The following is a 22,880-nucleotide window of genomic DNA, read 5'->3' on the forward strand; positions in this document are numbered from 1 at the left end:
GCAATCGGACGGTATTTTATTTATTTATTTATTTTAGAAAAAAGCCTTTGGTTATGCAACTTACAAACTACTACCTTCACTAATGCAAATAGTTGGCTCAAGGCATCATACACAGTAAAACAAAAATCGCAGAGACAGGATACTGTTTAGTTGAAGTGTCTCACCTCATTTGCTATACACTGACTATACATCCCATTCCTTCATTGTGGGTCACTTCATTCTCAAACTTGACATCATTCATCTTCATCAACATCAGGTATATAATGTTTCTGTATCATCACAATGTCATCAGACATGTAGTGAAAACATTCATAGTCTTGAATGTCCGCAGACTCGAAGTCTTTTGTCTTCCACACAGAAGAGCAGTCATTCATGCAGCACCATCTTTATCCATCAGTAGAATTTAACCACTCCTCAGCGTGCAAGTCTGTAACAACGTATATAGCATTGTCAATGTTTCTAGTAATTAACATTCATAAAACATCACTTTTCGTTCTTGTTCCCTTCTACCTCAGTGCTAAATCAATAAAAATTAGTTCACTCTGTTTAGAATTAGGTTACAGAGTGGTCTCTACTACTTGTAGCTATTGCTATAGTTGGTTCACTTAATGTAGATTCTTGGAGACGTGTGCTTTACGGCCGCTGATTGGCTGGTACCTGGAGGTAGGCAGCTCCCAGCCAATCAGCGGCCGCCAAACAACGACTCGCAGGTACAGGCTCACCCAAGTATCTACCTTAAGTGAACCAGCTATAGTATGAGTAGCACCTCTTACATAACAATTGCTCTTTGTTCTTCTTTTTGTTTTCTTCTCTGCATTTCCCCACTTCGGTTCAGTATATTAATAATTCAGATATTTTCCAGTGTTTAATATCATGTCGATGAAAAACCCATATACTGCATATTGTAAAAACCTGTAACTATCATATTAGAAACATTGCATTTATTAGAAAATATTTAAATGAAGATGCTCTGAAAACAGCAATTTGTAACCAAACCAAATACTTTCGAGGCTTAGTAGTAAGATTAAGCCAGCCTTATGCTGGAGGCTTGACTACAGCACGTTATATACTATGGGTCTCCCTAACTATCTACCAAGAAAATTGCAAGGCGTACAAAATAGAGCGGCCAGGTTAATAAAAGGGCTAGTATGTCCACGTGACAGAATAACGCCAGCACTAATTGAGCTACATTGGCTCCCAGTAAAAGCAAGAATAGAATACAAAATACTTACAGCCTTCAAAGCACGAAAACATGGTGAGCCAACATATCTAAGAATCTGCTTAAGTTTCTTTAGACTTGAAATGAATATTGTAATCAGGCATTCACGTGAAGTATATAGGCTATTTTGAACCTAGAACAAATTGTAAGTCACGGCTATCACGGGAGAGAGCACGTGAACATTGTGCACGAAGACTATACAACAAAATACCGCCTGAAGTGAGGATCATATGAGAGGATCTGTGATGCTGACGAGAAAATGCTTAAGAGACAATTATAGAATATATAAGAAGCAACTTCTTTTAAAAACGTATAAGGGCCCGCCAGAGATGGAATTGTCCCTGTGGAGGGCTGTACATAAAACCCGTGAACAGTTAAGTTTATTTTGTATTAAATTTTATTTGTATTTTGCATTTCCGGGCATTACTTCGTGGTATTATCGTTTGCTTAGGTAATTCTAGGTAGGATTTTATAATTATGAAGGAATGAATATTACTAGATCCATTCCGATAGGCGATCGCAATTCAGTGTTGCCAAGTGTAGGTGGATTCTCCCATGGACGGAAGCGGAATAGAATGCTTGTTGCAGTGGTAGCTAGAAAAGCTCTTTCTTTTAATTGCCTTGCAAGGTGAAGGAACTTTGAAAAGTACACAGACAGCGAAACGCATGAAATTCTCAGTGATTAAAGGATTTTTGAAGTATTACATCGATGCTTTTTTGAATGGAATAATTTAACGTTTATTTACGTATACGATAAATGTATTAACATTTGTCTTAGAAATGTATTTTTATGGGTTACTGAGTAGAGTAGGCAACACAATTGTTACGTGCATGAATTTTGCAATAAAAGAATAAAAAAAATTGTACATTTACATGTTTATCATTTTGATTGGAACATTTAAGTTTTCCACTTTAAAAATGAACAAAGTTTGTGATTAATTCTTAGTTTTGAATCAATATTTTTGTAATAAGATATTTACCATTTATTTACATTTTACTATAAATGTATTAAAATTTCATACACATTTCTTTAACGAGTTCATTTGGCTGTACCTGAAATTTTGATGTTTATTTTTAGTAGGAATTGAAAAATGTGATACTTCATTTACATTATCCTAGTTATTATTTGGTGCGTAGGGGAAAGTAAGTAAAATTAACCTCTGATGTAGGGGAAAACGATCTTAGTGGCGTGGCAACACTGGTCGGCATCCAAAGGGCGAATGGCTACCCGAAGCACCCGATGACTGTCTAGTACACGCATACTCCACCAGGTGAGTTTCAACGCTTTAGATGTTTTTGACAGAATACTCCGTCATTGACTGTTTGCGCCGGCTACAGTGGCTTAAAGTGTGATCTTGATAACAGGTGTTGAGCTCGTTAGTATAGGAAGAGAGGGAAGCCGATTGATTGCGAAAGCACTTAGTTATTTAGGTCAGGTTATCAACCTGACATTTCCCCAGTTCTCCAGGTCATTCGTCTGCAGTTATTACTCATCCTAGGCTTTTCCTTGCAATTGCTTTAGTTAGTACTGAGGCTTCCTATTTAGCTCTGCCTTCCGCTCCCCATTCGGTTCAAGAAAAGCGTATTCAGGACGTTAACCTTATCTTGGTCAGTACCGTGTTTGTCTGAATTGGTTAGGGAACCGTCTGGGTCACCCTAGGAATAGTGTGCGATCATTTTCGCGTTCCCTCTTAAGTGTGAAGGTGTATGTTTCCCTCGTCGTCTGCAGCCCGAGCCTAGGACTGCCCTTGCTGCGTATGTAGTTCTCTGGGCGATGTGGTTCTGTGCCCTCCTTGTCACCTGCCCCTCCACTTTTTCAGCCTCAGTCTCGTATAATGCGTTAGCTGAAACATCGTTTTGGTAAACTAAGCTTCACCACGTATGCGACTTTATCTTCATCTGCACCCAATATGGGCCTATCGCACCGTTATGACTAACTATATAGGGTTTAGTAATGAATAATTGTAGCAATAAATATTTAACCATGGGAACAAAACAAATCCATTTAAGTGTATCAAAACTATTTTGTGTTGAAAACTATTCTAACAAGAAAAGAACACCCTTGTTATTCTGTGAAATAGTATGTTATTAATGAGAAACACTCCTTCAATAGTAAAAAAGTTATCACTTAGTACTCCATGACCACCATTAGTAACTGTATTTGAGTTGGGAAAATCACAATAACTTAGACAACTTATAATTGAGATCCCGCCTTTGCTTTACAAATTGTCAGCAATTTTACACTGACATCCATTCAAAAGGTATAATTCCACCAAAACGATTATTTCCGAGGTAATTCTATACAATAGCTCCGCCACTAATAATTTTGATAATATTTTTTTTCTGATGAATTACTTGGTGCTTATCTAAAGCTGACTTTTTTTTTTTTTTTTTTTTTTTTTTTTTTTTTTTTTTTTTTTTTTTTTTTTTTTTTTTTTTTTTTTTTTTTTTTGTGGAGGAGGAACAGTATTTTTTACCCTATTTGTCAACCTTTCCAATCTTGGGGCACCCCAGTGGGAAACCGGGTTTTTGGTGGGGAATGAAGTAAATAATCCGTTTTAACATACGAAATAATGGCACATGTAGAATTAGCAATAAACAAGGCCACCAGCTAACCTAAACAAACCACCTAACCTAACCTAGTAGTCGTATCTTACCTAGCGGCCATATTAAATATAACAACCTAAAACCCTTTGTGTACTTTACTTAGGTTGGAGGGTAAAGGTGATCTGCCATCTTAAGAATGCATGGAGCCTATGATCCAATACTTTATGCAATTTAAAATAGGCCAAGACCAGGTATCCAACAAACTGATCTTTTTGACGACCGCGTATTTAGGCAACAGATTCTTCAAATCCCACCACAGCCTCTCAATAGTATTAGTATGAGCTCCAGTGTGCGGATTTAAATAACAATCGAGACGAACTTGGGAGACATCCACCATAAATTGATGTCAAAGTAGACTGGTAAATGAGAAACCGCACCAGAAGTCGAAGGTTCGCACGCCTCCATGACTCTGAAAAGACTGAAAAATTAGCGTGGAATTTTATGTGAAAAGTTTCGAAAAGTGTTAGTTTCCTAGTAAAACTCTCAACTGATTGGGTATTCAAGTCACGTGATTCTAGTTTTTGTTAAAATGCTAGTCCCAAGTAAATGTGGATAATCATCATTGGTTAAAAACTATGACGTTTGGGTGACGTCTTGCTACGTAGAATACAAGTCGGTGATGTAATAATGACATAATCTATGCTTTTAAATTTTGTACAAACGAACAAACGAGAGCTCGTCTGAAGACGAAGTTGAGTTCTGAAGTCGAGGAACTTAGTTTTTTTCAGGTGTGTCAAATTTAATTTTGATTTTTAAACATTTCTAGACCTAGCACCGCTTAGATTTATATATCAAACAAAACCTTGGACTTCCCTCTTTTAAGTAAAACAGTACTTAAATTTGATAACTTGCTGGCAGAGCTATTGTATAGAATTACCATTTCCGATTCAGGTAAAACCATTTGACTAATAGGTACCATTACATGAAATGGAATATTAATTATCAGTTGATGTTTCACTTATAATTACTGGTAAACTGTTATCTGGAAACTGCATCATTTATTCCTGAAACGGATTAAGTAGGTCATGGTCTCACTTACAAAATATCATCTGGGACATCTGTTTCTGAATCTGAACATTAGTTAACGAGTATGAATACACCAAAATAAATGTATATACATTACTGTTCCTGACGGCATTGCAGGTATCATAACGTCGGAACGGGATACCGATAAACGATTCCGCTACAACAGGAATACATATATGTATAAGTAAATAACCATAAAACATCAATAATGGTACCAAAATACACTACTTAAAACAAAATTTATTGCAACAACACTAACTGTAAATCACATAAGGTTTTGATTGGAAAGTAAATAAAATTGATGTTTGAGGAATTTCTACTGCCCTGCAAAAAAACCTGAAGCGAACGTAAATGCAAATTAAGTGTTTGAAAACAATTTTCTGAAGAATATGTAAGAAAATAAATGTCATCATTGAGAGAACAGAACATGTCTGCTGGTAGTTCTAAAAATATTCACGGGTTTCACTAGACCAAAGTTACCCCTATTCCGCTACAAATGTTACCTTACGTGATCTATAAAAGAATATGCCTGTTGTAACATTTCAAAAATGTCTGTAATTCTAATGTGACTAAAAGATACTCTTTTGACCCCTAACACACATGTCAAAGTGCAATGCAATCAAGTAGAAATCAAGTATGTCCACCGTGAAAAATATTCCTATTACTGTCCACCTTCTATTGCCTTATTCCTAGCACTACTCGTCAACACCTGTTAGGTATGTTATGGCACCATAACTCTATTATCGGCGCCACGGGAACTCGGCGTGTTATGGTGCCATAAAACCTTATTGCCATTAACCGAGTCCGCCGATAACTGGGGACTGCCTTACTTTCAAGGTTATCATTCCATGTTTTCCTTGATATTGCGTCATGTGCTATTAAATCAGCTGACAATTAGCACCCCAAGGTGTTGAGATCAGTTGGGATTGAAACCACTCCAAACCAGTATCAATCTCTCCTTGCAGATTCTTTTGAGCGTCTGGAATGAGTTGCACCATAAGTGGATTTATGGTGCTGTTACCTGCTTTACAGTGCTGTTAATGCTATTTATTCGCATTATAATCATGATGATTTGGGTAAGGCGGTTTCCAGCTTACAGCACCCTGTGGGAATGGATCCCCCCGCCCCTGTAACCTGGGACTGCCTGTATTGGCATTTAAGAGTAAATTTATTGCAAGCACTCTCCTTAAGGCTGTTGTAAAGAGAATCTTTTTGCTGTAGAGCTGAGCATAATATTAAGGCTGTCTTTTTGAGAATTGTAAGAATTCCAATCTAACCCTCTTTGGTGGGGAAGAAGACGACCTAATCTGTCTTGTTGGGGCAATTAAAACTTGTCTAGATAGATTAAGCCTGGAAGAGATAGTTAACGTGTAAGAATGTGTTGGGTTTCATGCAAGAAACCTTTAGCTCAATTGGCTGAGTGGATTTTGTATAGCTGCACCACCATCCTCCTCTTAATCTGGGAACCAGCTATCTTTAACTAGCCTATCTGGCCCGGCGAGTTCTAAGCTGTTTTTAACAGTAGCTAAGTATCCAAATAATATTTTTATTATGAAAATTTATATATTTTTGTGGGACTCATGATTGAGGCATACTTCTTCATAGATATTGTGTTTGCATTGCTGCCCCAGGTTAACATCCTTAATATTATTTTTGAGTAGTGTGCATAATATGTTCTTGTCCTTCTTGTATATCTTGTGTTCCACATTTATTCCATAAAAGAAAACATTTATCTTTCACTTAAAATTTTCAGTGTCAGTCCCTGGTTTTTGTTAAGATATTAAACAAGAAGCCTCTAAGAGAAATGGGTAATTTCATACCCACAGTAGTTGTCTTCCCAATCTTAGAGGTTTAACTGCAAGCAATCAAAAAGATTGTGTTTTTTAAATTTGGGGTTAGACACCTCCCTTCAATCCTGCAATGCTTGGTTTCTGAACCTGAAAGTCGTGAGGATCATGAGGAGCATAATGAACATCCCCATGCACTTGTTGACCTGCCACCTGTCACTCCTGCTCCTACAGCACCAGAACATATTTTGGGTTACTCTCATGCTGCAGTTAACACTGATGGGCTTCCATTAATCCAGCAAAACAAAACAAAAAACTTTGAACCTTGCCGTGACATATTCTAGGGTGCTAGAATAGGCCTGAATGAGAGATGTAAAAGGAAGAGCAAGCAACTCTGACCTGTTCGTCAACTTGCCTTCTCCACATCTGAACTGCCCATGGGCCAGTTTACTCGTCCAACTTTGTTTCATTAGCATTTTCTTGCCTGGAGCATAACCTGTTTGCATGGCAATTCCCTTGCCTATTCTGAGCATTCCTATGTGGATGTCTGCATACTTGAAGTTATTTTTCCTCAATGTTGAAATTTATCCAGGACCACCCACCCCTGGTGACTTACCTATGTGATAGTGCTTGGTGACTTACCTATATGATAGTGCTTCACTTATAACCTGCTTAGCCTTGTACGCTGCTTGCTGCATCTGCAGTGCTGCTGTATCTCTTACTTATAGTTTCTACCTGCTGCTTCTTCTAAGCTTGCTGTACACTGTTCCTACCACAAATAGTGTCTTTGCTGTTACTGTTGCTTTGCCTCACCCTGCTGTCCCTACTGCTCCTTCTGCTCTTGCTGCTGCTGAGCCACTTATTGATGGAAGATATTCCACTGACCTGTGCCAGGTTGCTAAAGCTTACCTTTTCCATGATTTTTACCTCTCATTGTGTAAGCAACCCTGTATCCTCAACTGATGATTATTCTGAATGACTGGCATATCCTCAAAATCTTCAGATTTGAAGTTGAGTTTGTCTTGCTCTCTAGGTTGTTCCAAAAATTAAAGGAACCCTTTTAATTGTCAGAGTTGACCTGCCTCATACAATCTCAAGTACTCTTCTGGATCCTTCAAACACCTGCAAACAAGCTCTCCCCTTGATCGAATTGTAACAAAACAACCTGAGTTTTTAGAATTAAAATTACATTTTTCATATATGAATCAGATATAGTATACTATTATACTTCAACTAACCTGTCAATTCTCTGTTTTCCACACAAGATAAACAACTAGTGAAGAGGGTGACTAGTTCCAACCAGTGGATCCAGGTGTTATTTGCATGAGCAGTTATTACTGTCTGAATCTGGGGGTATCTGAGATTTTATAGTCTGGGTTATATAATTTGTGGATTTATATGAACAATTCTTTGTTTAAAAACTGTTTAATTCCACATGTTCTTGTGGTTGAATTTATGTAGGTGGTGTGTTTTTTATTAATGATGAATATTGATAAGATGTATGGTGTTTGTTTTTGGCTGGTTATATAATTTATGTAGGTGATGTATGTTTTTTATGAATGTTGTCTGGTTAAATTTGACATTATGTCTATGATTTTTCTTATTATTTAGTGTTTAGCACTACATTCCATTTTTCACCATTGACATTCTAGATTCTTATGAACTACTCATTTTGCTTTGGATATTCTTATATGACGTTAAAACAAGGGTTAATGCATGTGTTGCACAGTATCTGGATTGGAAAGTGTAGAAGCTGATGCTTTATACTTTTCATAAATTTTCCTATTATATATTGCTGCTTTTGCAAGTTTCTGCAGCAGAAGCAAAAATATGAGAGATAAAAGGTCATAGCTTTGGAACATGATCTAGCGTCTGTAAAAGTTAGCTATGTGTCAGGATGTGCATCTTTTGATTACAACCGTCCAGTATATTTGCATGCTGTCATATGTATGTCCATACTTCAAGGATAGTCAGTCAAACTTTTGCTTTAATTTGAGAGGAGCAAGGGTTATCCTGGGAGGGGGGGGGGGGGGGGGGGGGGGGGGGGGGGGGGGGAGTAAGAGTACTAGATGATTTGGGAATGTTACTTTTTATATCTTCTGCAGTCCATTGATTGCATGATTCTTGATTCTCAATTACGTATTATAATAGAGAAATGGCTTGTGACCTCAGTAAACCTGATCAGACAGGCTATAGAGACTTCTACATGAGTAAGATGTTACTAGAGAAGCTAGTCAGCTAAGATGGATAAGCTAAATCTGCCCAGTCATAGATTATGCTAATCATGTCCTTTCTCTTGGCCACTGGAGACAAATATTTCATCTCGTTATTGAGGAAGGTTTAACAAAGAAGATAAAAGAAGAAAAGGTTAGAAGTCATGATCAAGTTTGTCACACAGAATCCTGAGAACAAATTAACAAATTATTTTGTAATAAGTACATCCGCTTACTGAACCAAATCCTAACAGTGAAACCAACTATGTTAGAGTAAAGCTTTAATATTCATAGATATATGGGTAACAATTAGCACACCTGTGCCCAGTGATACTCGAACTTAATAGTAGGGTATAGAACTTTTAACTCTGATTAAATCTCACAGCTTTGCTCACTAAGTATGTTCACTTTAGCATTCCATGGACTGTGCCTATTTGATGGGGGGATTGGGGGGAGAGTAGTAATTTATTTATTTATATGAAACATGGAAATTGTCCTAAAAACTTAGAGTTCATTACTATTAAACTTTGATTTTCATTAAGAGAAGTTGACAAAATTGTATCTTTTTCATGCTGTTGTATGATTTTCAACAAGACAAGTTTATAAAATTCTATCTTTTTCATGCTCATATTTCTAATTTTTCTATATAACTTGAAGCTTTGATTATGTATACAATTTAATTAAAGAGCATCATCATTCCCTCTTACAGGAGAAACTTCTATGAAGTGACTTGAAGAAAGTACGTACTGAAGATAAGGGATTTGAAGAAGTCTGGCTCAGCTTCTGATGAAGGCTGTGAATCGACATTACTTTTAGAAAATTTTATTTCTATGTGACCGGGAAATTGAAGTGTCGATTAATGCCATAGATGATGATGGTGAGTATTTTTAGACTACTCATCATGATTAGATAGGTAATTGATTACTTTTCTCGGAAACTGAGAGCCTTTTCATATAGTTTTTTTTTAATTAAGTTAAATGCATGTCTTCAAGTAGTGTTGACGTTGACATTTGTTGATATTAATTACAGTAGGTCTAGTGAACTGAAATTTTATATTTTGTATCTTGTTGATTGTACTATAGAATGGACATAAAAAACTTGCAGGTTTACTCATTCATGATACAGTATTCACATATATGTACTTTACATAATTAAAATTATAATCCTAGTGGTCTTGAACTTCTATTGTATCTCCCTGTTTAATTATACGACCTTGAAAACGTAGCTTTTTTTAAGATAAGAGTAATATTTCCACAATTCAGTTCTTTATCATGAAGAGGCTTGTGTACTGAGGCTGAATATGTTTTACAGATTCTATATGGACTGTAATTTTTTTTCTTAGACCATCTCTTGTTATTAACGTGTCCAGTTGCCATGTTGTTAATAAACTGCATACAATATCCTTCCAGCCTTTTGATATTTAGGCATTCAATTGGGCCAGATTTTTTATTACTGCATTTTTCTGCTCCTTAAGATATGCATTTCACCCTCTCCCTTTTCGCACGAGGCACATTTTCTGAGCGAAGAAGTACGTAGATAGATATGCTAATTATCACAGTGTTGCTAAGTCATTGTGCTTTTTGATGCTAAGTTATTATCACATTGTAGCTAGGTCATTGTGCTTTTTGATGCCTAGTTATTTCAGTCTCACCACATTCCAGGACTTTGTTCCTGCACTGAACATGTATAAAAATTATATACTTGACTATATCCTGATGCTGAGGAATATGAAGTTGAACACAATCTTTGGAGAGGAAGGTGGGATACAGATGAAAAGGACTCTATTGTCAATGTGCGAGATTTTAGAAAGGTGTTCTGAAAATGATCCAGTAACTAAAAGGCCGTAACAAGTATGTGCATCTTTGCCTGTTTCTTCTGCATCTGCCGAGAGCTTTTCAACCTTCAATCTCGTAAATACTTATAGAAGAGCAACAATGGAACAAGATAGACTGAATGATCTTGCCAAATTATATATTCACCATGCCTTATCAGGAAATTATTTTCTAAGAAGGTCAAGAGGCGACTTGACTTTATATTGTTGTTAAAGAGATTCTTTCATGATAATCTAAGATTAATCAAAGGTACTACAGGATTTATAAAATTTTGAAATATAGATCTAATTCATATACCATTTTAATTTTTAAATTATTCACTAATAATTTTGTGTTTTTTATTGCAAAATTAATGTTGCTTCAATTGTAGTAATATCTGAAAATAAAGCTGTATTTAAATCTGTAGTCTGGTGGTACTCTCCTAGCTGGGATTGGGGTCTATCATTTTGGGGGAGGGGACTGACTCGGGTGGTATGGAACTGTGGCCCCCCTCCCCCTCAAATTTCTGTGGGCGCTACTGTCATAGACTGAACTTGCTTTGCCAGACCGAAAGATACGCATCTACAAGAGTGGATTCTGGCGTTTCGTCCTCAAGACCCATATTTCATAATCATAATCAATCACACGAGTGAAGATCTACGATCCGCCTGATCATTTAGGATTCTGTCTCTAGAGTTGTGGGAGATAGTATCTTAAAAAATTCTCAGGACTTTTGGAGAACAAAGATAAGTGGAGGTCTGGAACAGAGGCACCGAGGAGTAAAGAGCATCACTGAATGGAGGCTATTCCCAGCATCAACATTGTGCCTCATATGCACATATGAAAGGATGCAGGTTATAACTAACCAAAGCAAACTGGGGCATCACGTTTTACTTTTCTGGATTTTAATCGACAGTTGCTCATTTTCTTATCCCATGGTTAGCTGGTTACTGACCTCAAATAGATATAACTTAACCCTTAAACGCCGGAGCGGTAAATAAAAAAATGACTCCCGTATGCCGGAGGGGTTGAGAGTGAGCGCATAAGCGGAAAAAATATTTTTTTCAAAAAATCACAGCGCGCTTAGTTTTTCAAGATTAAGAGTTCATTTTGGCTCCTTTTTTTGTCATTGCTTGAAGTTTAGTATGCAACCATCAGAAATGAAAAAAATTATCATTAGCATATATAAAATAATGATATATGATAGCGCAAAAACGAAATTTCATATATAATTGTATTCAAATCGCTCTGTGCGCAAAACGGTTGAAGGTAACAAGTTACTTTTTTTTTCGTTATAATGTGCACTAAATTGCGATCATTTTGATATATAACACATTGTAAAACGATAAAAGCAACACAGAGAAAATATTATCACAAATAAATGCATGAATTTCGTAACGCGCTTACGTAAAAACACATATTTTTTCAAAAATTCACCATAAATCTAAATATTGTCCTAGAGACTTCCAATATGTTTCAGAATGAAGACAAATGATTGAATATTACTATACTGTAAGAATATTAGCTTACAAATGCAGTTTTCGACCATATCTGACGAGCTAAAGTTGACCAATTGTCGAATTTTTTTATATATATTTTTATTTTTTTTATATGCAATTATTTCGGAAATAAGAAAAGCTACAACTTTCAAATATTTTTTGTTTTATTCTACATAAAATTACGCACATTTTCATATATAAAACTCTATGAAATGCCTAATATGAAACGGAGCAAATATTCCGAGAATGGGACTTACGCATTTCGGAGATTTGGTGGCGGAGAATCCGCGCGCGGAGGGAAGGAAAGTTTTTTCTAAAAATTCACCATAAATTTATATTGTGCTAGAGACTTCGATTTTGTTTCACGATGAAGATAAATGACTGAATATTACTAGACTGTAAGAGTTTTATCTTACAATTGCGTTTTCCGACCATTTCGGTAGAGTCAAATTTGACCGAAGTCGGTTTTTTTTTTTGGGTATATTTATCGTGATTTATATCCAAATATTTCGAAAATGAGAATAGCTACAACCTTCAACTATTTATTGTTGTATTATACATGAAATTGCGCACATTTTCATATATAAAACGTTATGTAACGGCTAATTTAAATGGTGCAAACATTACCACAATCGCACGTATGATTTTTTCGGAAGAGTTACCGCGCGGACGTAAAGAAAATGTTATTTTTTCATAAATTCACCATAAATCGAAATATTGTGCTAGAGACTTCCAATTTGTTGCAATATTGAAGGTAAATGCTTGAATATTACTAGAATATAGGCGTTTTAGCTTACAATTGCGTTTTTCGACCATTTCGGTAGAGTCAAAATTGACCGAAGGTTGAAAATTTGTCACTTATCATTTTTTATATGAAAATATTTCGAAATTGATAAAAGCTACAACCATGGGTTTTTTTGTTTTTTAGTTGTATTGTGCATGAAAATTGCGCACATTTTTTCATATATAAAACTTTATGTAACGGCTAATTTAAATGGTGCAAACATTACCACAATCGCATGTATGATTATTTTCGGAAGAGTTACCCGCGCGGACGTAAGGAAAGTTTTTTTCATAAATTCACCATAAAATCGCAATATTGTGCTAGAGACTTCCAATTAGTTGCAAAATTAAGTTAAATGATTGAATATTACTAAATATAAGAGTTTTAGCTTACATTGCGTTTTTTCGACCATTCGGTAGAGTCAAAGTTGACCGAAGAAGGTTGAAATTTTGGCACTTATCGTTATTTATATGAATATCTTAAAACTGATAAAAGCTACAATCATGAGTATTTTTTTGTTGTATTCTACATAAAAATGCGCACATTTTTCATATATAATACTCTATGTAACGGCTATTTAAAATGGTACAAAAATTATGTCAAAGTGACGAAATAATTTCAGAGATGTGTCACAGATACTTTTTAGTGCGGCAAGAAGAAATTCGCGCTTGCGCTCCTGCGTAACGATTGTAAACAAAACAACACCTTGATCCGTGAACTACCCCAGCATCCCCCAAGGCGTGATTCAAGAGTTTTCGGCTGGTAGGCCTAAAGTATTTTTTTTCCGCGAATTTTTAAAAAAACTTTTGTATGTCGACGTAAAAAATACGTCCAGTTGGCACCGAGAGACAAAAAATGTCGACCGTAAAATACGTCCAGTCGGCGTTAAGGGTTAAGTTGGCAAATTTCAAACACAATACACACGATAAACGTTTTAGCTCGCTGCCATCAGTATCACCAATTACAAGGGCCAATATTATTGTCATTCAGTGGAATGAAGTTAGTTAAGGATTCATTGATCTTAACAGTGTTCAGGTGGCAAATCTTTAAAATAGCCAAAAGATCAGCACATTACATTTTTGTCTCTTTCTGGTTTGCTTATACATTACTAGGAATTGTCAGCAGAGTTTGATTCAATTTTCTTGTATTTTTGATAAACTTTTCTTGCTTGTCATCTCATTGAAACAGGCTTTGCTGATTCATAACTACAGCTCTTTAAACAATGTATGAATTAAATCTTACTTCTATGAGATTCAGGGTCTCTGTAACACGGTTTTTTGGACTTTGCTCCTTGTCAAAACATCGGATGTAGCTGAAAGTTGACATATGTATATTTTACAGCCACACACAAATTTTGTCAGCATTATCAATAACCTAAACCCGATAGTTTTCATTTTTGTAGAGTAAAAATGATCTAGCCGACGCCATGGCCAATGATTACGAGCCAAGAGTCAAAAAACATTCATTACGTAAGCAAGGTAAAACAAAACACCTTTTGACTAAATGTTGCCCGCCCCATCCACCAGACAGAAATGCCATCGGCTCTGAAACCCAAAGAACTTTATGATGCGGAACGATACATAGATGTGGGTGGGGTATCAGTGCTAGCGTAGTAATACTACTGTTGTAGTAGTGCCGCAACAGTATAGCAGTAATATACATGAATTAAACGTTTAGACCAACTGCTGGGATCCTTGAGGATCATTTAGCACCTCTTACAACTACTCGAGAAATCAGTTTTTATAGCCAGAAGTTAAATTTTCTAATCCAACAATGCCCATGGTAGCCTTCAGTGTTATCCTGAATTATAACGAGGCGAAAGTGGGTGGAGCCTCATGAAGTCACCATTCTGAAGATAATTATTGGTGAAGGTTTAAAGCCAATATACGGTACCGGCTATTTTTTTTCAGTAATTAGGTAGATAGCCAATAAATAAAAATTGCTTGACATTGGATATAGCAGTTATCAAATCAAGCTTGTCTACTATGTTTTTGGTAATTACCAACTAATCCCTACATCTTGTCAATCTGATTGTGACCTATAAAGTAGACTGTAATTTCTTTGGAAACTTATTTTGGGAGTTAGACTAATAATCGAAGTGTTTTTGTATTTATTAACATATTTTGTTGGTTTGTTCATTATGACAATTATCAGTGGGGAGGTTCCAGAGTTCATAAAGGTGTACTGCTTTGCTTGTATTTAAATTTGTATGTCATTATTGTTGCCATAGGTTTAGCCTTCGTTATGTTATAGCCAATCATCCATCGAGAAAGAGGGAAGAAATGATGTCATAAGTTACGTAACGAGTGCGTTCGAAACCTTTTCTCTGAGTAAGTTGGCCCGTCTTCAAAAAAGGTCACTTTTACATTATAAGTACCAAATTTATTCAACCTACGTAGTGCAGAATACACTCAAAATTTGTGTGTTGATATAATATGTATTCTGAATAAGCGTTATATTTATGAAATGCATAGATAAAAAGTTATTGCGAAAAAACCGTGTTACAGAGGCCCTGAATCTCATAGTAGGAGATTTTAACATTTTTTTCAGATCGGTTTTCATTGTTGGATCGTGCAACCAACATAACTTACAGTAAACCCAAATTGAAATCCCTTTTGATATAAATGAAGTACATATATGATCAAAGCTGTGAACTGACACTTTGGTGACTGAATGCCATGTAATTGCACTATATTTAAGCAGTCTCTGTCATATTACCGGCCTTAGCCTTTAGGCATGACAGAATAGAAATTTAGACTTGTATAATAACATTGTTGTTAGATTTTATAACCTTGCTGTTCTTATTCTAAATAGAAGCTTGTACATTTATCAGTGAAGGTGTGCTTCACTGGTGTTTCTTGATTGTTGTTCCATTGACAACAGTTATAACATTTTCTAGATTTTTATGATAGTTAACAATTTGGAATAGTACTTAAGTGGTATTCAGTGAAACCCGTTTGTTGAGGAATGCTCCTGTTAAGGCTGGAATATTGCCTATATTATTAGATTTGAACAAACTATACTTAAAGAATTGAGTTTTAACTCCAAACTGTTATATTCATTATCTGTGTTTTAACTCCAAACTGTTATATTCATCATCTGTATTATAATCAGAGTATTAACTTTTGATCGTCCTACACAGTAACCCACGGAAACCTATGCATCTTCATGCTATGTTTGTTACAGACTAATGACTTCAGAAATTTATCTTGAGAAAACTCCCAATATTGCAGAAAATATCAAAAGGTGCAGTGATGACCTCACAGCATATCAGAAGTGGCTTGAGGATAATTTATTATTGTCAGGTTGTTTTACCATGTAGGAGCAAGGGAAATATTTGCAACCTTATAATGGTTATAAAATTATTTATATTTTAGTTTGCTTGCATTTGTAATCAAACCTTTATTTTAAACATAAGGTAAAAAATATTTTTTATTTTCTTTGATAACACGTAATAAATTGGATTTTAAAAAATACTCCTGAATAATTTTTTCCTGCTAGTATTACATTCAGAGAGAATGTCTGAAGTCGTAATCATTTTTTTCCTTTTAAATTTTGTCATTTGACTCTAGTGTACAAGTCTTTGTAAATGAGAAACCTGCAAGTTTTAATTTTTCACGGAATTTTAAATAGTATTTCTGTATTTGTTTTTACTCCTGTGACTGTCTTTTAACTGAAGCCTTTTTCCCCAAAAGGTTTTGGAAAAATATTTAAATCTATTTTGCCTGTTTCGGCACCTCATGGGTTGCATGTTGAGTGCAGTGTGGCCACCCACCTGATGGAGGTAGGGTTATGGGATCCCAGCCACTTCTTATTATTCATTCTCCCTCTCCTTAGTGATTTCGCCTTCCTCCTTCCCTCCCTCTCCCTAGTGACTTAAGGCCTGTCCACACGACCGGGCCTGATCGGCGGACCTCCCCTTTGACGGGCAAACCGTCAAATTGCCCGATGGGTCTTGTAGCAAAATCACCATGGTGGTGCCCGATGGCTTGAGCTTCGACCCAGGCAGACGTACGTTAACCATATACATTTCTTTTACTGAGCCCATTCTTTGCACCACACTCTTCTTTTTCATCACACGCAAAGCAATTATCATGCTACACAATATCTTCTTCTTTGCAGTTGGCACCATGTTTATCTTACCGCACTGAACACACTACTGGCATCGTCGGGCAGGCCCACCTCTCCATCGCCTCACCCGTGTGGACAACATTCATGGGTAAGCCCGCCAGAATTTACCCATCAACCCCAGAGCACGCCGATCACGCCCGCTCGTGTGGACAGGCCTTTAGAGATGTGGTCTGTAACATTAATTTTTTTTCTTTATTTCTTCCAATATATGACTTGAAACAAATACGTGTGAACTAAAGATTGTATGGCAGTGTTCATTTCTAGTGAAATGAGCATTTGCTATGATTTTAGAACTTTAGTTTTGTAAGTTGTAAATTGAGTAAATGTCAAGTTTGCTCTCTTAAATTCTAGATACGTAATAGCGTCCCAGAAACTAGGAAAACAATGGAAATGGCTGAACAACTTCTACAATACATCCATAGATCTCAAAACTGCATCCCTGCTTACCTTGGTCTCAGTAGCTGGTCTCTGATCATTCCATGACTTCAGCTGCTGCTTTTAATTAGAACAGATAAAGATTTTGCCTTGAAAGAATAGCAAAGCTATACTAGTTTTTTTTCATCTGTCCACCTGCCTGGGGTGCTTGCGCATGGTAATACTGCGTCCTGGGCTTTAAAAGGTTACACTATGTGTAAGTTTTAGGTAAATGAAAGGTTATCTTGGTGTACATTTGCAACTGAAAAGTGTTTTAATAATTTACTGTATGCAAATTGTATACCCAGGTATCCTTTGCATTTTACCTAAAACTTGCACACAGTGTAACTATTAAAATCCCCGGCCGCAGTGTTACCATGCGCGAGCACCCAGCCGGGTGGACAGATGGATAAAACCGAGTATAGAGACCTTCATCTTGTACAATTGACTCGCCAGTGATTAACCTACTAATATCAGGACAAGAATAATTCATATTCTAGAGCTTCACATAGCATGTGATTTGAACCACTATAATCATCCATCTGGTAACTTCAAGTGCTACATTTTTTAGGCCCAGAGAGCTAAACTATTAATCTTAGTATATTGATTTCAGTTATGACATATCACATCCTCTGGATTTCCACTGTTAATGTGGTGGCGTTCGCAATACATAAAACAATTTTGACTGCTCTCTGTTCATCTGGTAAATTTAATTTTTACTCATCTGCTCCATTCTGCCAGTCTTATGATTTTTTTCTCAGACTGTCTGCTTATCCTGTAATTCCAATTCCAGGTGTTTCAGCAAAGCTAGTAACATCAGTTGCTGCTCACCTGCTATTTGTACTTTCACCTGTTTGAAACATTTCTCTCTGGTAATCAAGGAATCCCTTCTGCTGGTATTATCTCATCCAAAAACGATTTTCTTCAATCCAGTAATTTGTACTGGTTTTTTCGCTGCTACTCGCTTAAGTGAAAATATCATGGCATTTCAACTTTTTCTGCTCATCACATCAAGTAGTAATTGCAGATGGTAATTCTTTTTAAATTTGTAGCGATTACACTGCAGATTTCAGCTGCTATTGTGTATGAAGTAATTTTAATGTTCTTTGCACATCAGTACAGTTTTATATACTAATGGTTATCCAGTCATTCAGGCCCTATTACTCTTTTATCAGTTGCATCCAAGAATTGCAAGCATAGACTCTTTGTGAACACCCAATGACTTCAGGTGATACTTTTTTAAGTACATTTAGCAATTATACAATAAAAGGACTTTGTGCAACTCCAGCTTCATATTTCCAGTAATTCAAGTTGATAGATGCTCTTTGCATCTATTTTGATTCAAGCTAATGAAACACTGCAAGTCCAGTGACTCAAAAGTGATACACTTTACCCAATGAGTAGTCTTAGCTGATACATTTTGCACATTTAGGGATTATTAGGGATGATAATGTTTCCATATGCAGTTATTCAAGCTGATATTTTTCTCATTAGCAATGATTCAAGGTGATGCAGTGAGGAGGATAATTTTCACTATCCTAGTGAATTCATGCTGATACTCTTCTGTACATAAAGTGATTTGTTCTCTTTGCTAATATAAGCTAGTTAGTGATTTCAATCGCATCAGTGACTAAATGGATCAAGGGTTTTCAATTTTATCAGTTGTCTTTGTAAGTTTAATTTCATAAATATCAAATTCTTTATCCTGTATTTGACTATTGATATAAATTCTCCAATATTCTTGTAATTTAGGTATTTAATTGTAAAAGGTTTGGATATTTCACAGGGACTTTAGTACGATAAATGTATTGTTCAAGAGAAATTACTGCATCAAATTATTTTTTTCTAAATGTCTTTAATTAATTTACTATGTATTAAGGACTTAATGTTACTCGTAGCTACCTACCTGTTTTTTCAACTCATTTTAATATTTAGGTAAGAATGAAAGTTTTTTTCCTTTCAAGGATGCCGTTTTTCTTTTCATATCAAGATTTTTTTTCTTTCAAGAAGTTATTTCAAGTATGAAATTTTTATTCTTTAAATATTTTTAAATTGATTTGTTATTTCAAGGATGAAAGTTTTCTCAAGGATGAAAGTTTTTCTCAAGGATGAAAGTTTATTTCAAGAATGACAATTTTTTTTTTTTAAGGTGAAAGTTTTTACAAGTTTTTCTTTCAAGATAACATTTTTTTTCATTCAAAGATTCAAGTCAGTCTTTGAAGGATGAACATCAAAAAAGTTTGTATTTTATTTTTTTCCTTTCAAGATATGTTTTGTCTTTCAAGGATGAAGTGTTTTTCTTTTCTCGCAGGCAGGGTAAAGGTACAATTTGCATTTATTCGGATCATTTAGTAAGCTGTAAAACAAAGGTAAAGGCTTAACACACACATCTTCATTTTATCTGGACCATTTAGTATTAAGCTGATAAAGCAACGAAGGTAAAGGCTTAACACATCTTTCAGTAAACAGTTGTTAAAAGTTTGATTCGGGAAATACTGTGATAGCTAATATTCAAAATGTGTGGTGGTTTAGTAGATAATGTAATGTGATAGGTAAAATTTAAAATGCATGGTTCTTTAGTCTCAAAAGTTTAGGTACAATTTAAAATGCATGGTTCTTTAGTCTCATACAATTTAAAATGCATGGTTCTTTAGTCTCATACAATTTAAAATGCATGGTTTCTTTAGTCTCAAAAAGTTTAGGTACAATTTAAAATGCATGGTTCTTTAGTCTCATCAATTTTAAAAATGCATGGTTCTTTAGTCTCAAAAAGTTAGGTACAATTTAAAATGCATTGGTTCTTTAGTCTCATACAAATTTAAAATGCATGGTTCTTTAGTCTCATACAATTTAAAATGCATGGTTTCTTTAGTCTCAAAAAGTTTAGGTACAATTTAAAATGCATGGTTTTCTTTAGTCTCATACAATTTAAAATGCATGGTTCTTTAGTCTCAAAAAGTATGAGTTTTTAAGTTCATTGATGTCCTACATAATTTTTGGTTCGAGAACAATCTTTTAAAAAAGACTTACACTAAATTAAATCGGTAATCGGCAACTAGTGGGTCTCGACTTCAAAGACTGTGAGTGTGTCCTAAAGGCATTTTTTAATACATTAAATATTTATACATAGTACAGTACTCATTTTTTAATTGGCGTGTTCTGTAGTGTCTTGAACTCTGTACTTTGCCAACTGCCTTTCTTTTTAAATGCTTAAAATGAGGTCGGAACATTTTTTAATTTTTAATAAGCAAACATATTTACAGTAATGTCTTTTTCAGAATTTTGCAGTTATCCAAAATAACAATGAATTTTGCAGAATTTTGTTGTTATCCAAAAACAACCGAATGAATTTTGCTTAAGTATTTTGAGATTTCAAATTGGTCATGATATAAATTCAGATAAAATGGAAATGTTTTCTTTGCTGCCATCTTAATTTAACATAGTTTTACAATTTTGAAGTACTAAGATTGTAAATAACTTAGTGGAACATGAGCTGTAGAATGCATGTTGTAAAATTTATATAACTTAATTTATATTGTATATCTACCATTTTGGAATATTTGTATATTGTACCTATGAGTTTAATACTATTCGTAAAATTTGTTGCTTATATTTAGAGAACTTCTGTACTGCAATAATATATGGAAATTTGTATACAACTCTCATTAAGCTTGCTTTGAATTTTACTTTTTCAGTTTTTAGTATATCTTAATTCTTTCTGACAGTTTGAAAACTCTGCCCCTGACACAAGACCACACGACAGTTAATACTTTACTTGAAGTGGAAAATATTTATTACGAAAGTCAGATTTTATAACTGTAATTGGAATGAGCTAATTTTGTGAGTAAAATATTAAAAATTTTCTCAGAACCCATTGTGATAAAATATACATTAAGCAATTTGTATTAGTATACCAACAGCACCTTCCTGCTGAAATCAATTGGATAGTATCATTCTTAACATTATACCGATTATATTTATCCCCTTCCGCAGGCTTTAGGTATATTAAAGTAAGCTAAGTAACAACCGTTTTGCCTCACACTCACGCCTCGATTATCGCAGCTAACATTCATTATAGTTGAACTATGGAATTTTTTTACCTACTCGCTATTCCTTAATTTCATAACTAAATTTTTACTGTTCACGAGAGAATGTCAGGGTTCCATTTTCGCTGTATCTTTTCAAGTTAATTCATATTGGCTTTTTGTAGTTAAATTGAAACATTAATTTACAAATCATAATAATAAAAACCTTTGTTAGCCATACACAGAACTTAATAAATTCAGCAGTCCCATATACAAATAGTTCAGACTAAAAAAAATAAATTAAAAAAAAAACGCTCTTGAAGGCTTTATGAGAGGAGAGCTTAATGCAAAGACTTTCAACATAATATGTAGTAAAATTGGTAGCTTTAATATTTCCATATAAAAAGTGCTGCCATTAAAATTTATTAATTAAAATTGTATCATTTAGTTTGCAATCCTAATAAGGTGTTTAAGTACAGTTCTCTTTCATAATTTTTAAATCTGTGTATCCATTCATATGTATGTGGCTCTCTACAACATAGTACAAAACTGAAAGGCTTTTTACAGATGAAGATGGCTTCTCAAAGGGAGGCAAGGAAGTGTTCTCAGGAGGAGATTAGCCGAGCCGGATTCATCAGCCATGATGTATTCAAGTGGTAATGATTACTCAAGAGATGGAGTTTATATCCGTCCCGTCTCTGTGCTTTTCCAGTGTCCAGTGGTGGTGAAGTATTCCACTTTCTGTGATGTCAGTTGGTCACTTGTACCTAAGGTTAAATAACTTGGACCCATAGCTATTTTTGAGTTTCCAGTGTCCAGTGCTGGAGAATATTCCATTTTCTGTGGTGCCAGTTGGTCACAGATGCCTAAGGTTTAAATGACTTGAACCCATAGCTAATGTGAAGTGAATTTGCAGGACTAGCAGATAGATCATTTGTCTAATTGTTTGCTGAGGCTTTGATTGTCTGGATTTAGCATGTTTTCATTCAGTAGTACTTTATAAAAAGTGGTTTAATGAGCCCTAACTTTTATAATATACACAAAGGATAAGCAGCTTGGGCCTATGTCAAACGTTGTCTGTTGTCTTTATCTGATTACTGTGCCATTGATTCCCTTTTGTTAAAAAACAGAATTGTAAATTCGTGTGGTATACTATTCCAATTGTAATTGACATTAATGTCTTGACTTTACGGAAACCACTTACCATTTCATTAATTTTCTTGTCTTGGAAATTAAATTTACAATTGTATGGTTAGCTATTGCAATAGCTGGAGAAAGTCGATGGGTAATCTAGAAAAAGGACTTAATGCATTACACAATATACTGGAATAATGAAGAGCTTTTGTTAAAAATAATTCATGTCA

The 22,880-nt window shown here is 35.1% G+C and overlaps 1 long non-coding RNA gene across 1 annotated transcript; it reads left to right on the forward strand.

Annotated features, from left to right (window-relative positions):
* Positions 1–2,410: 2,410 nt before the first annotated feature.
* Positions 2,411–22,532, forward strand: LOC135226081 (uncharacterized). The gene is made up of 4 exons (XR_010317144.1): positions 2,411–2,490; positions 9,562–9,729; positions 17,069–17,165; positions 22,084–22,532. It is a non-coding gene; the product is annotated as an uncharacterized LOC135226081 (long non-coding RNA).
* Positions 22,533–22,880: the final 348 nt, after the last annotated feature.

Source organism: Macrobrachium nipponense, chromosome 14 (assembly GCF_015104395.2).
Source record: "Macrobrachium nipponense isolate FS-2020 chromosome 14, ASM1510439v2, whole genome shotgun sequence".
Classification (NCBI taxonomy): Eukaryota; Metazoa; Arthropoda; class Malacostraca; order Decapoda; family Palaemonidae; genus Macrobrachium; species Macrobrachium nipponense.